The sequence below is a fragment of the Ips typographus genome, linkage group LG15 (assembly GCF_016097725.1).
Source record: "Ips typographus isolate SLU linkage group LG15, UJ_Ityp_2.0, whole genome shotgun sequence".
Classification (NCBI taxonomy): domain Eukaryota; kingdom Metazoa; phylum Arthropoda; class Insecta; order Coleoptera; family Curculionidae; genus Ips; species Ips typographus.
Window position 1 is genome coordinate 9355240 of NC_138436.1, and position 11893 is coordinate 9367132.

An 11893-nucleotide genomic window follows, 5' to 3' on the forward strand; every position below is an offset into this window, starting at 1 on the left:
TTTTTTAGTCAGATTTCATGTATCTCTTAATCCGGCCGAGTTTCTGGCAAAGAAATGGTTAAAATGTTAAATTTCAGATTTAACTCTGTTAGTTTTTGAGATATCAAAAAACCGACTGCACCAGCGTCTTTTCCGAGAAATTCTAACATAAAATGACACCGAGACGTCAACTCTAACTTGACAAATAAAAAAGTTAAATTTTTTGACAGTTCCAGGCCGCCATTTTGAATTTTCTGTCAAAATATTGACTTGCACCTCATTTTAAAAGAAATTTCACGTAGTTTCAAGAAATGACTGACAAAATGACGTTCCAGGCCGCCATTTTGAATTTTCTGTCAAAATATTGACTCGCACCTCATTTTAAAGGAAATTTCGCCTAGTTTCCAGAAATGACTGACAAAATGACGTTCCAGGCCGCCATTTTGAATTTTCTGTCAAAATATTGACTTGCACCTCATATTAAAGGAAATTTCGCCTAGTTTCCAGAAATGACTGACAAAATGACGTTCCAGGCCGCCATTTTGAATTTTCTGTCAAAATATTGACTCGCACCTCATTTTAAAGGAAATTTCGCGTAGTTTCAAGAAATGACAGACAAAATGGCGTTCTAGGCCGCCATATTGAATTTTCTGTCAAAATATTGAGTTGCACCTCATTTTAAAGAAAATTTCGCGTAGTTTCAAGAAATGACAGACAAAATAATGTTCCAGGTCGCCATTTTGAATTTTCTGTCAAAATATTGACTTGACGCTAGAGGGCGTCAAAGTTGCTTCACAATAAAATCGCATATTTTTAGACACCCGCTGCTTTCGCCCTAATTTACTCCCTTACTTGACAAGATACGTCAAAATGTCATAGAAAACAAAAGATAGAGTAGATTTCAAGCTTTCCAAAAATATCCCCACATGAGTTGATTGATAATACCGTTTGGCCGCTAAAGGGCGTCAAAATTGCTTCACCATAAAATCGCATATTTTTAGACACCCCCTGCTTTGACATTAATTTACTCCCTTATTTGACAAGATACGTCAAAAGGTCATAGAAAGCAAAAGATAGAGCAGATTTCAAGCTTCTCAAAAATATCCCCACATGAGTTAATTGGTCATACCGTTCGGCCGCTAGAGGGCGTCAAAATTTCTTCACTAAAAAATCACAAATTTTGTGACACTCGCTGCTTTGAATCTAAATTACTCCCTTATTTGACAAGATACGTCAAAATGTCATAGAAAACAAAAGATAGAGTAGATTTCAAGCTTTCCAAAAATATCCCCACATGAGTTGATTAATAATACCGTTTGGCCGCTAGAGGGCGTCAAAGTTGCTTCACCATAAAATCGCATATTACGAGCATATTATAAATATTTTTTAGTCAGATTTCATGTATCTCTTATTCCGGCCGAGTTTCTGGCAAAGAAATGGTTAAAATGTTAAATTTCAGATTTAACTCTGTTAGTTTTTGAGATATCAAAAAACCGACTGCACCAGCGTCTTTTCCGAGAAATTCTAACATAAAATGACACCGAGACGTCAACTCTAACTTGACAAATAAAAAAGTTAAATTTTTTGACAGTTCCAGACCGCCATTTTGAATTTTCTGTCAAAATATTGACTCGCACCTCATTTTAAAGGAAATTTCACGTAGTTTTAAGAAATGACTGACAAAATGACGTTCAAGGCCGCCATTTTGAATTTCCTGCGCCCTGGGACGCCATTTTGAATTTCCTGTCAAAATATTGACTTGCCCCTCATTTTAAAGGAAATTTTGCGTAGTTTCAAGAAATGACAGAAAATATGGCGTTCCATGCCGCCATTTTGAATTTTCTGTCAAAATATTGACTTGCACCTCATATTAAAGGAAATTTCACGTAGTTTCAAGAAATGACTGACAAAATGACGTTCCAGGCCGCCATTTTGAATTTTCTGTCAAAATATTGACTTGCACCTCATTTTAATGGAAATTTCACGTAGTTTCAAGAAATGACTGACAAAATGACGTTCCAGGCCGCCATTTTGAATTTTCTGTCAAAATATTGACTTGTACCTCATTTTAATGGAAATTTCACGTAGTTTCAAGAAATGACTGACAAAATGACGTTCAAGGCCGCCATTTTGAATTTCCTGCGCCCTGGGACGCCATTTTGAATTTCCTGTCAAAATATTGACTTGCCCCTCATTTTAAAGGAAATTTTGCGTAGTTTCAAGAAATGACAGAAAATATGGCTTTCCATGCCGCCATTTTGAATTTTCTGTCAAAATATTGACTTGCACCTCATATTAAAGGAAATTTCGCCTAGTTTCAAGAAATGACTGACAAAATGACGTTCCAGGCCGCCATTTTGAATTTTCTGTCAAAATATTGACTTGTCCGCTAGAGAGCGTCAAATTTGCTTCACCATAAAATCGCATATTTTTAGACACCCGATGCTTTTGCCCTAATTTACTCCCTTACTTGACAAAATACGTCAAAATGTCATAGAAAACAAAAGATAGAGCAGATTTCAAGCTTTCCAAAAATATCCCCACATGAGTTGATTAATTATACCGTTTGGCCGCTAGAGGGCGTCAAAGTTGCTTCACCATAAAATCGCATATTTTTAGACACCCGCTGCTTTCGCCCTAATTTACTCCCTTACTTGACAAGATACGTCAAAATGTCATAGAAAACAAAAGATAGAGCAGATTTCAAGCTTTTCAAAAATATCCCCACATGAGTTGATTGATAATACCGTTTGGCCGCTAGAGGGCGTCAAAGTTGCTTCACCATAAAATCGCATATTTTTAGACACCCGCTGCTTTCGCCCTAATTTACTCCCTTACTTGACAAGATACGTCAAAATGTCATAGAAAACAAAAGATAGAGCAGATTTCAAGCTTTCCAAAAATATCCCCACATGAGTTGATTGGTCATACCGTTCGGCCACTAGAGGGCGTCAAATTTCCTTTACCATAATATCACATATTACGAGCATATTATAAATATTTTTTAGTCAGATTTCATGTATCTCTTATTCCGGCCGAGTTTCTGGCAAAGAAATGGTTAAAATGTTAAATTTCAGATTTAACTCTGTTAGTTTTTGAGATATCAAAAAACCGACTGCACCAGCGTCTTTTCCGAGAAATTCTAACATAAAATGACACCGAGACGTAAACTCTAACTTGACAAATAAAAAAGTTAAATTTTTTGACAGTTCCAGGCCGCCATTTTGAATTTTCTGTCAAAATATTGACTTGCACCTCATTTTAATGGAAATTTCACGTAGTTTCAAGAAATAACTGACAAAATGACGTTCAAGGCCGCCATATTGAATTTTCTGTCAAAATATTGACTTGCACCTCATTTTAAAGGAAATTTCACGTAGTTTCAAGAAATAACTGACAAAATGACGTTCAAGGCCGCCATATTGAATTTTTTGTCAAAATATTGACTTGCACCTCATTTTAAAGGAAATTTCACGTAGTTTCAAGAAATGACTGACAAAATGACGTTCCAGGCCGCCATTTTGAATTTTCTGTCAAAATATTGACTTGCACCTCATTTTAAAGGAAATTTCGCGTAGTTTCAAGAAATGACAGAAAATATGGCGTTCCATGCCGCCATTTTGAATTTTCTGTCAAAATATTGACTTGCACCTCATTTTAATGGAAATTTCACGTAGTTTCACGAAATAACTGACAAAATGACGTTCTAGACCGCCATTTTGAATTTTCTGTCAAAATATTGACTTGCACCTCATTTTAAAGGAAATTTCACGTAGTTTCAAGAAATGACAGACAAAATGGCGTTCTAGGCCGCCATTTTGAATTTTCTGTCAAAATATTGACTTGCACCTCATATTAAAGGAAATTTCACGTAGTTTCAAGAAATGACTGACAAAATGACGTTCCAGGCCGCCATTTTGAATTTTCTGTCAAAATATTGACTTGCACCTCATTTTAATGGAAATTTCACGTAGTTTCAAGAAATGACTGACAAAATGACGTTCCAGGCCGCCATTTTGAATTTTCTGTCAAAATATTGACTTGTACCTCATTTTAATGGAAATTTCACGTAGTTTCAAGAAATGACTGACAAAATGACGTTCAAGGCCGCCATTTTGAATTTCCTGCGCCCTGGGACGCCATTTTGAATTTCCTGTCAAAATATTGACTTGCCCCTCATTTTAAAGGAAATTTTGCGTAGTTTCAAGAAATGACAGAAAATATGGCTTTCCATGCCGCCATTTTGAATTTTCTGTCAAAATATTGACTTGCACCTCATATTAAAGGAAATTTCGCCTAGTTTCAAGAAATGACTGACAAAATGACGTTCCAGGCCGCCATTTTGAATTTCCTGTCAAAATATTGACTTGCCCCCTCATTTTAAAGGAAATTTTGCGTAGTTTCAAGAAATGACAGAAAATATGGCGTTCCATGCCGCCATTTTGAATTTCCTGTCAAAATATTGACTTGCCCCTCATTTTAAAGGAAATTTTGCGTAGTTTCAAGAAATGACAGAAAATATGGCGTTCCATGCCGCCATTTTGAATTTTCTGTCAAAATATTGACTTGTCCGCTAGAGGGCGTCAAAGTTGCTTCACCATAAAATCGCATATTTTTAGACACCCGCTGCTTTCACCCTAATTTACTCCCTTATTTGACAAGATACGTCAAAATGTCATAGAAAACAAAACATAGAGCAGATTTCAAGCTTTCCAAAAATATCCCCCCATGAGTTGATTAATCATACCGTTTGGCCGCTAGAGGGCGTCAAAGTTGCTTCACCATAAAATCGCATATTTTTAGACACCCGCTGCTTTCGCCCTAATTTACTCCCTTATTTGACAAGATACGTCAAAATGTCATAGAAAACAAAAGATAGAGCAGATTTCAAGCTTTCCAAAAATATCCCCACATGAGTTGATTGATAATACCGTTTGGCCGCTAGAGGGCGTCAAAGTTGCTTCACCATAAAATCGCATATTTTTAGACACTCGCTGCTTTGACATTAATTTACTCCCTTACTTGACAAGATACGTCAAAATGTCATAGAAAACTAAAGATAGAGCAGATTTCAGGCTTTCCAAAAATATCCCCACATGAGTTGATTGGTCATACCGTTTGGCCGCTAGAGGGCGTCAAATTTCCTTTACCATAATATCACATATTACGAGCATATTATAAATATTTTTTAGTCAGATTTCATGTATCTCTTATTCCGGCCGAGTTTCTGGCAAAGAAATGGTTAAAATGTTAAATTTCAGATTTAACTCTGTTAGTTTTTGAGATATCAAAAAACCGACTGCACCAGCGTCTTTTCCGAGAAATTCTAACATAAAATGACACCGAGACGTCAACTCTAACTTGACAAATAAAAAAGTTAAATTTTTTGACAGTTCCAGGCCGCCATTTTGAATTTTCTGTCAAAATATTGACTTGCACCTCATTTTAAAGGAAATTTCACGTAGTTTCAAGAAATGACTGACAAAATGACGTTCCAGGCCGCCATATTGAATTTTCTGTCAAAATATTGACTTGCACCTCATTTTAAAGAAAATTTCACGTAGTTTCAAGAAATGACAGAAAATATGGCGTTCCATGCCGCCATTTTGAATTTTCTGTCAAAATATTGACTCGCACCTCATTTTAAAGGAAATTTCACGTAGTTTCAAGAAATGATTGACAAAATGACGTTCTAGACCGCCATTTTGAATTTTCTGTCAAAATATTGACTTGCACCTCATTTTAAAGGAAATTTCACGTAGTTTCAAGAAATGATTGACAAAATGACGTTCTAGACCGCCATTTTGAATTTTCTGTCAAAATATTGACTTGCACCTCATTTTAAAGGAAATTTCACGTAGTTTCAAGAAATGACAGAAAATATGGCGTTCCATGCCGCCATTTTGAATTTTCTGTCAAAATATTGACTTGCACCTCATTTTAATGGAAATTTCACGTAGTTTCAAGAAATAACTGACAAAATGACGTTCAAGGCCGCCATATTGAATTTTCTGTCAAAATATTGACTTGCCCCTCATATTAAAGGAAATTTCGCCTAGTTTCAAGAAATGACAGACAAAATGGCGTTCTAGGCGGCCATTTTGAATTTTATGTCAAAATATTGACTTGCACCTCATTTTAAAAGAAACTTTACGTAGTTTCAAGAAATGACAGACAAAATGGCGTTCTAGGCCGCCATATTGAATTTTCCGTCAAAATATTGAGTTGCACCTCATTTTAAAAGAAACTTTACGTAGTTTCAAGAAATGACAGACAAAATGGCGTTCTAGGCCGCCATATTGAATTTTCCGTCAAAATATTGAGTTGCACCTCATTTTAAAGAAAATTTCGCGTAGTTTCAAGAAATGACAGACAAAATAATGTTCCAGGTCGCCATTTTGAATTTTCTGTCAAAATATTGACTTGACGCTAGAGGGCGTCAAAGTTGCTTCACAATAAAATCGCATATTTTTAGACACCCGCTGCTTTCACCCTAATTTACTCCCTTATTTGACAAGATATGTCAAAATGTCATAGAAAACAAAAGATAGAGCAGATTTCAAGCTTTCCAAAAATATCCCCACATGAGTTGATTAATAATACCGTTTGGCCGCTAGAGGGCGTCAAAGTTGCTTCACCATAAAATCGCATATTTTTAGACACCCGCTGCTTTCACCCTAATTTACTCCCTTACTTGACAAGATACGACAAAATGTCATAGAAAACAAAAGATAGAGTAGATTTCAAGCTTTCCAAAAATATGCCCACATGAGTTGATTGGTCATACCGTTCGGCCGCTAGAGGGCGTCAAATTTGCTTCACCATAAAATCGCACATTTTTAGACACTCGCTGCTTTGACATTAATTTACTCCCTTACTTGACAAGATACGTCAAAATGTCATAGAAAACTAAAGATAGAGCAGATTTCAAGCTTTCCAAAAATATCCCCCCATGAGTTGATTGGTCATACCGTTTGGCCACTAGAGGGCGTCAAATTTGCTTTACCATAATATCACATATTACGAGCATATTATAAATATTTTTTAGTCAGATTTCATGTATCTCTTAATCCGGCCGAGTTTCTGGCAAAGAAATGGTTAAAATGTTAAATTTCAGATTTAACTCTGTTAGTTTTTGAGATATCAAAAAACCGACTGCACCAGCGTCTTTTCCGAGAAATTCTAACATAAAATGACACCGAGACGTCAACTCTAACTTGACAAATAAAAAAGTTAAATTTTTTGACAGTTCCAGGCCGCCATTTTGAATTTTCTGTCAAAATATTGACTTGCACCTCATTTTAAAGGAAATTTCACGTAGTTTCAAGAAATGACAGACAAAATGGCGTTCTAGGCCGCCATTTTGAATTTTCTGTCAAAATATTGACTTGCACCTCATTTTAAAGGAAATTTCACGTAGTTTCAAGAAATGACTGACAAAATGACGTTCCAGGCCGCCATTTTGAATTTTCTGTCAAAATATTGACTTGCACCTCATTTTAAAGGAAATTTCACGTAGTTTTAAGAAATGACTGACAAAATGACGTTCAAGGCCGCCATTTTGAATTTCCTGCGCCCTGGGACAGAACATTAGAATTTTTGTCAAAAGTGTAATTTTGGCAAATTTTTATTTTGCTCCATAAGGGTTCTAATGCACAGCAAAGGATATATTTATACCAAAGGACCTCAAATTAAGGGAAATAACCACTTTGAACCTTTCAGAAATTCGAAAAATGCCATTTTTTGTCAAAATTTTCAATTTTTTTTTTTGTTCCATAAGAGTTCCAATGCACAGCAAAGGGCATATTTATACAAAAGAACATTAAATTAGGTGAAATAAGCACAAAAAAAGCACTTTAAAATTTTTCACTTTTCAAAAAAATTGAAAGAATGGGGGGGTATTAGAGAGGTTTTTTAGGTACTTTTTGAAATTCAATATCTCGGTAACGGGAGGAGCTACAGAGGCCATTTTTAACTCATTTTGTAGTATTTTTTATGCTTTTTCGAATGGCGTTGGAACGAATTTCCTGCGAATTTAAATAAAAGAGCTACGATTTTTTCGCAATATACGGATACCACAAAACGTAAACAAGACAAGAAATTACTAATTACCGCGGCGTTGCCATACCCGCTCCTACCATTTTAAATCAACATATTCCTTTTATAGCTGCACACTTCTATATTAGATTATTCGATGATATTGGTGAAAACTACTTATTTTTATTAATCACATTTCAAAACATAACATAGACTGCTTCAAAACATGGGTGATATGATGAGACTTGGCAACGTCGCAAATTGTCGTTCGCACCTCCGTTTTCCAAGACGCTCGCTTATTTTTAATTTTGTATCCTGGCGCGAGTTCACACACGTTTTGTTCCGGTCACTTTGACAGCTAATAACGTCAAAACCAGTCCGATTTCACTAGGGTTGATGGTACTCATTTTCGACTAATTTGGGGACGGCGAATCCATTCCAGCTGTCAAAATGACACTAACTGTCACTCAATTCGAGACACTGGCGATTTGTGGAGATATCAAAAAAGTGATTTCACCAATGGATTGGGCGCCCCAAAATTAGCCAAAAACCACCCTTCACTCGATTTGTTTTGATAAAAAACGCACTTGAGATGCATTATTGTTATTCTGTCACTTTGACAGCTAATAACGTCAAAACCAGTCCGATTTCACTAGGGTTGATGGTACTCATTTTCGACTAATTTGGGGACGGCGAATCCATTCCAGCTGTCAAAATGACACTAACTGTCACTCAATTCGAGACACTGGCGATTTGTGGAGATATCAAAAAAGTGATTTCACCAATGGATTGGGCGCCCCAAAATTAGCCAAAAACCACCCTTCACTCGATTTGTTTTGATAAAAAACGCACTTGAGATGCATTATTGTTATTCTGTCACTTTGACAGCTAATAACGTCAAAACCAGTCCGATTTCACTAGGGTTGATGGTACTCATTTTCGACTAATTTGGGGACGGCGAATCCATTCCAGCTGTCAAAATGACACTAACTGTCACTCAATTCGAGACACTGGCGATTTGTGGAGATATCAAAAAAGTGATTTCACCAATGGATTGGGCGCCCCAAAATTAGCCAAAAACCACCCTTCACTCGATTTGTTTTGATAAAAAACGCACTTGAGATGCATTATTGTTATTCTGTCACTTTGACAGCTAATAACGTCAAAACCAGTCCGATTTCACTAGGGTTGATGGTACTCATTTTCGACTAATTTGGGGACGAGGAATCCATTCCAGCTGTCAAAATGACAGTAGCTGTCACTTAGTTCGAGATCGGCCAAACGGTGTTATCAATCAACTCATGTGGGGATATTTTTTGTTTTCTATGATATGGTCCATTTTTTTCCCGTCGCGGTTACGTCATCATTTGCCTTTCTTGTCTATTACGTGCGTTCCGAGCGCGATAGAATTTTGACGTCATCGGCCGCCATTGTTGGCAAATTAATAGGTATAGTAAACAAAGCGAAATGTTTTATTTTTGATGTAAATTTTACAATATTTCGATGTAACTACTGCGATACTAGATAGGTACCTAGATAATGTGTGTGTGTGTGTATGTTTCGGGAAGAGAGTTTTGAAAATGCCACCCACCTACACTTTGCAACTATCAAGGGGCCCAGTGAAACATTCTGAAGGAAAACAGAAAAGAATGCCTTTTCTAATAAAAAACACACAATCACAATGAAACAGCCCATGCATATAGGTACCTATTTACTTAGTCCCAAGAACCAAGTTTATTCAAGCCAGTGATTGTTTCTCAATCAAAGAAACATGGATGCTGACAAGGTGATTTACCTAATATTATCAAAAAGGAAGGCCCCTACCTTTTAATGAGCTGCTAATACTAAATAGCTTATGTTTCAGGTAGGTAGGTACCTTTCTGGAGTTTGCTTATCATGCTTTGAAAGGGTCCCATTATCAACGGCTGCTGTAAAAGACTCCTGGTGACTGAACAACGAAAGGTGTTTGAAGCAATGGTTATAATGGTGCGTTGTCAAAATCCATATGCAGAGTGTTGAAATATTTCAGGTAACATTAGAAAGATATAGGACATAGGTACCTAACTATGTTACTTAATATGTAAATTTGATCAAATGCCATTATTTTACAGAATTAGCCCCCCTTGCCTACCTATACTTCTCTGACTACCTATAAGGCTAGAAACAGATGGTGCTACTGTTAAATACAGTATTTTACATCAGATAGGTAGTAGGTTAAATTACTAGGTATTTTAATTGTATTCATTATGAAATATACAAATAAAATTTTTAAGAAGAGTTTATTTTTTATCAAAAGTCTAGTTTTCTTCATAAAATTTGATAATTTACCTACCTGCTCTTTGGTATACCTAATAAATCACACAACAAAACAAAATTGATATGTATTTAATGCTGCTGAGTAAATTTACAAAAGAAAATAGTACCTAAATAAGCAATTTAAATCACAAAAGCAAGTTCTTAAAACAGCAACAATTCTGTTGTAAGTTAAAACACTGCTACATCATCACCAAACTGCAACAACTTCCTAATAGTCTCCAGGATTGGACACACATTGCCTGCCTTTCGTTTCTTGCAAATTTTATGGATTGGGCTGTTAATGAGGACTCCTTTGAATGCACCTCCAGTGCTCCAGTGCTCTTTCCAGATAATTAAAATTGAATGTGGTTGTTCCCAAGCCAAAGTTTGATTGGTTTGTTTACCACCAAGTGTTGCAACACTAATTAATAAACTTAAACAACCCTAAATTAAGTTTTTATTTCTTCTGTTTGTAGTTTTTGCTGTTTTTAAATTTTTTAAAATTCCTAACCTCAAAATGTTAAACCGCCGACTGTCAGTTGAGACTGTGCCCTATGTTGCCACATCTTCCACGAGCAGATGTGAACCTAGTGTATTGTTTGTTGCAGTAATACCTAAACGGACCGATTTTGAAAAAAAAGTATTTATTCATGTCTCTAAAAAGAGAAGGGTTCTCTCGCAACTTAAAGAGCACCTTGCGTGTCACCCTTTACGGGGCTGAACTAGACTCGCCCTCCCCCTACATTCATGCACACGACGGCAATTACTGCAGTATTGGCCCATCTCATCTGCGGGTAATATACCTTATTACCCCCAGATATCATCCGCCGCTTTATAGGTACCTTACTTACTTTATTTTTATAATAAACGAGGCTTACTTACTTGTGACCTGAGTGTTTCGATGTCTACCATCCATCCCTTACTACGCACCCCTAAACGTGACAATATGGCGGACGGAGCACTTGATGACGTAAGCGCCACGGAAAAAAAAATGAACCATTTTGCGTGTAGCGGTGATAATTTGGACTTTCTTGCTGACTGTCCTTTCAAACTGTGTTCCTGACAGTTATTCAAACCTTCATACCGCTTTTCGCCCTGACTGTACAACATTTTCTAGTGGTTTTTTATGTTATTGAATGAGGATTCCAAAAATGTGGGGTCATGACATTTTGGCGTATCTTGTTAAATAAGGGAGTAATTTAGGGTCAAAGCAACGAGTGTTACAAAATATGTTATTTTATTTAAAAATATGTGATTTTATGGTGAAGGAACTTTGACGCCTTCTAGCGTCCAAACGGTGTTATCAATCATCTGATGGGGGGACATTTTTAGAAAGCTTGAAATCTGCTCTATCGTTTGTTTTCTATGATATTTTGACGTAACTTGTCAAATAAGAGAGTTATTTAGGGTCAAAGCGACGTGTGTCCCAAAATATGTGATTTTAGGGTGAAAGAATTTTGACGCGTTGTAGCGTCCAAAAAAAATTCGAAAAATGCCATTTTTTGTCGAAATTTTCAATTTTTTTTTTTGTTCCATAAGAGTTCCAATGCACAGCAAAGGGCATATTTATACAAAAGAACAT

General features: G+C 36.3%; 1 long non-coding RNA gene across 1 annotated transcript; it reads left to right on the top strand.

Annotated features, from left to right (window-relative positions):
- Positions 1-9484: 9484 nt before the first annotated feature.
- On the top strand, positions 9485-10293 carry LOC145738334 (uncharacterized). Its single transcript, XR_014180718.1, has 3 exons — positions 9485-9802; positions 9885-10045; positions 10128-10293. It is a non-coding gene; the product is annotated as an uncharacterized LOC145738334 (long non-coding RNA).
- Positions 10294-11893: the final 1600 nt, after the last annotated feature.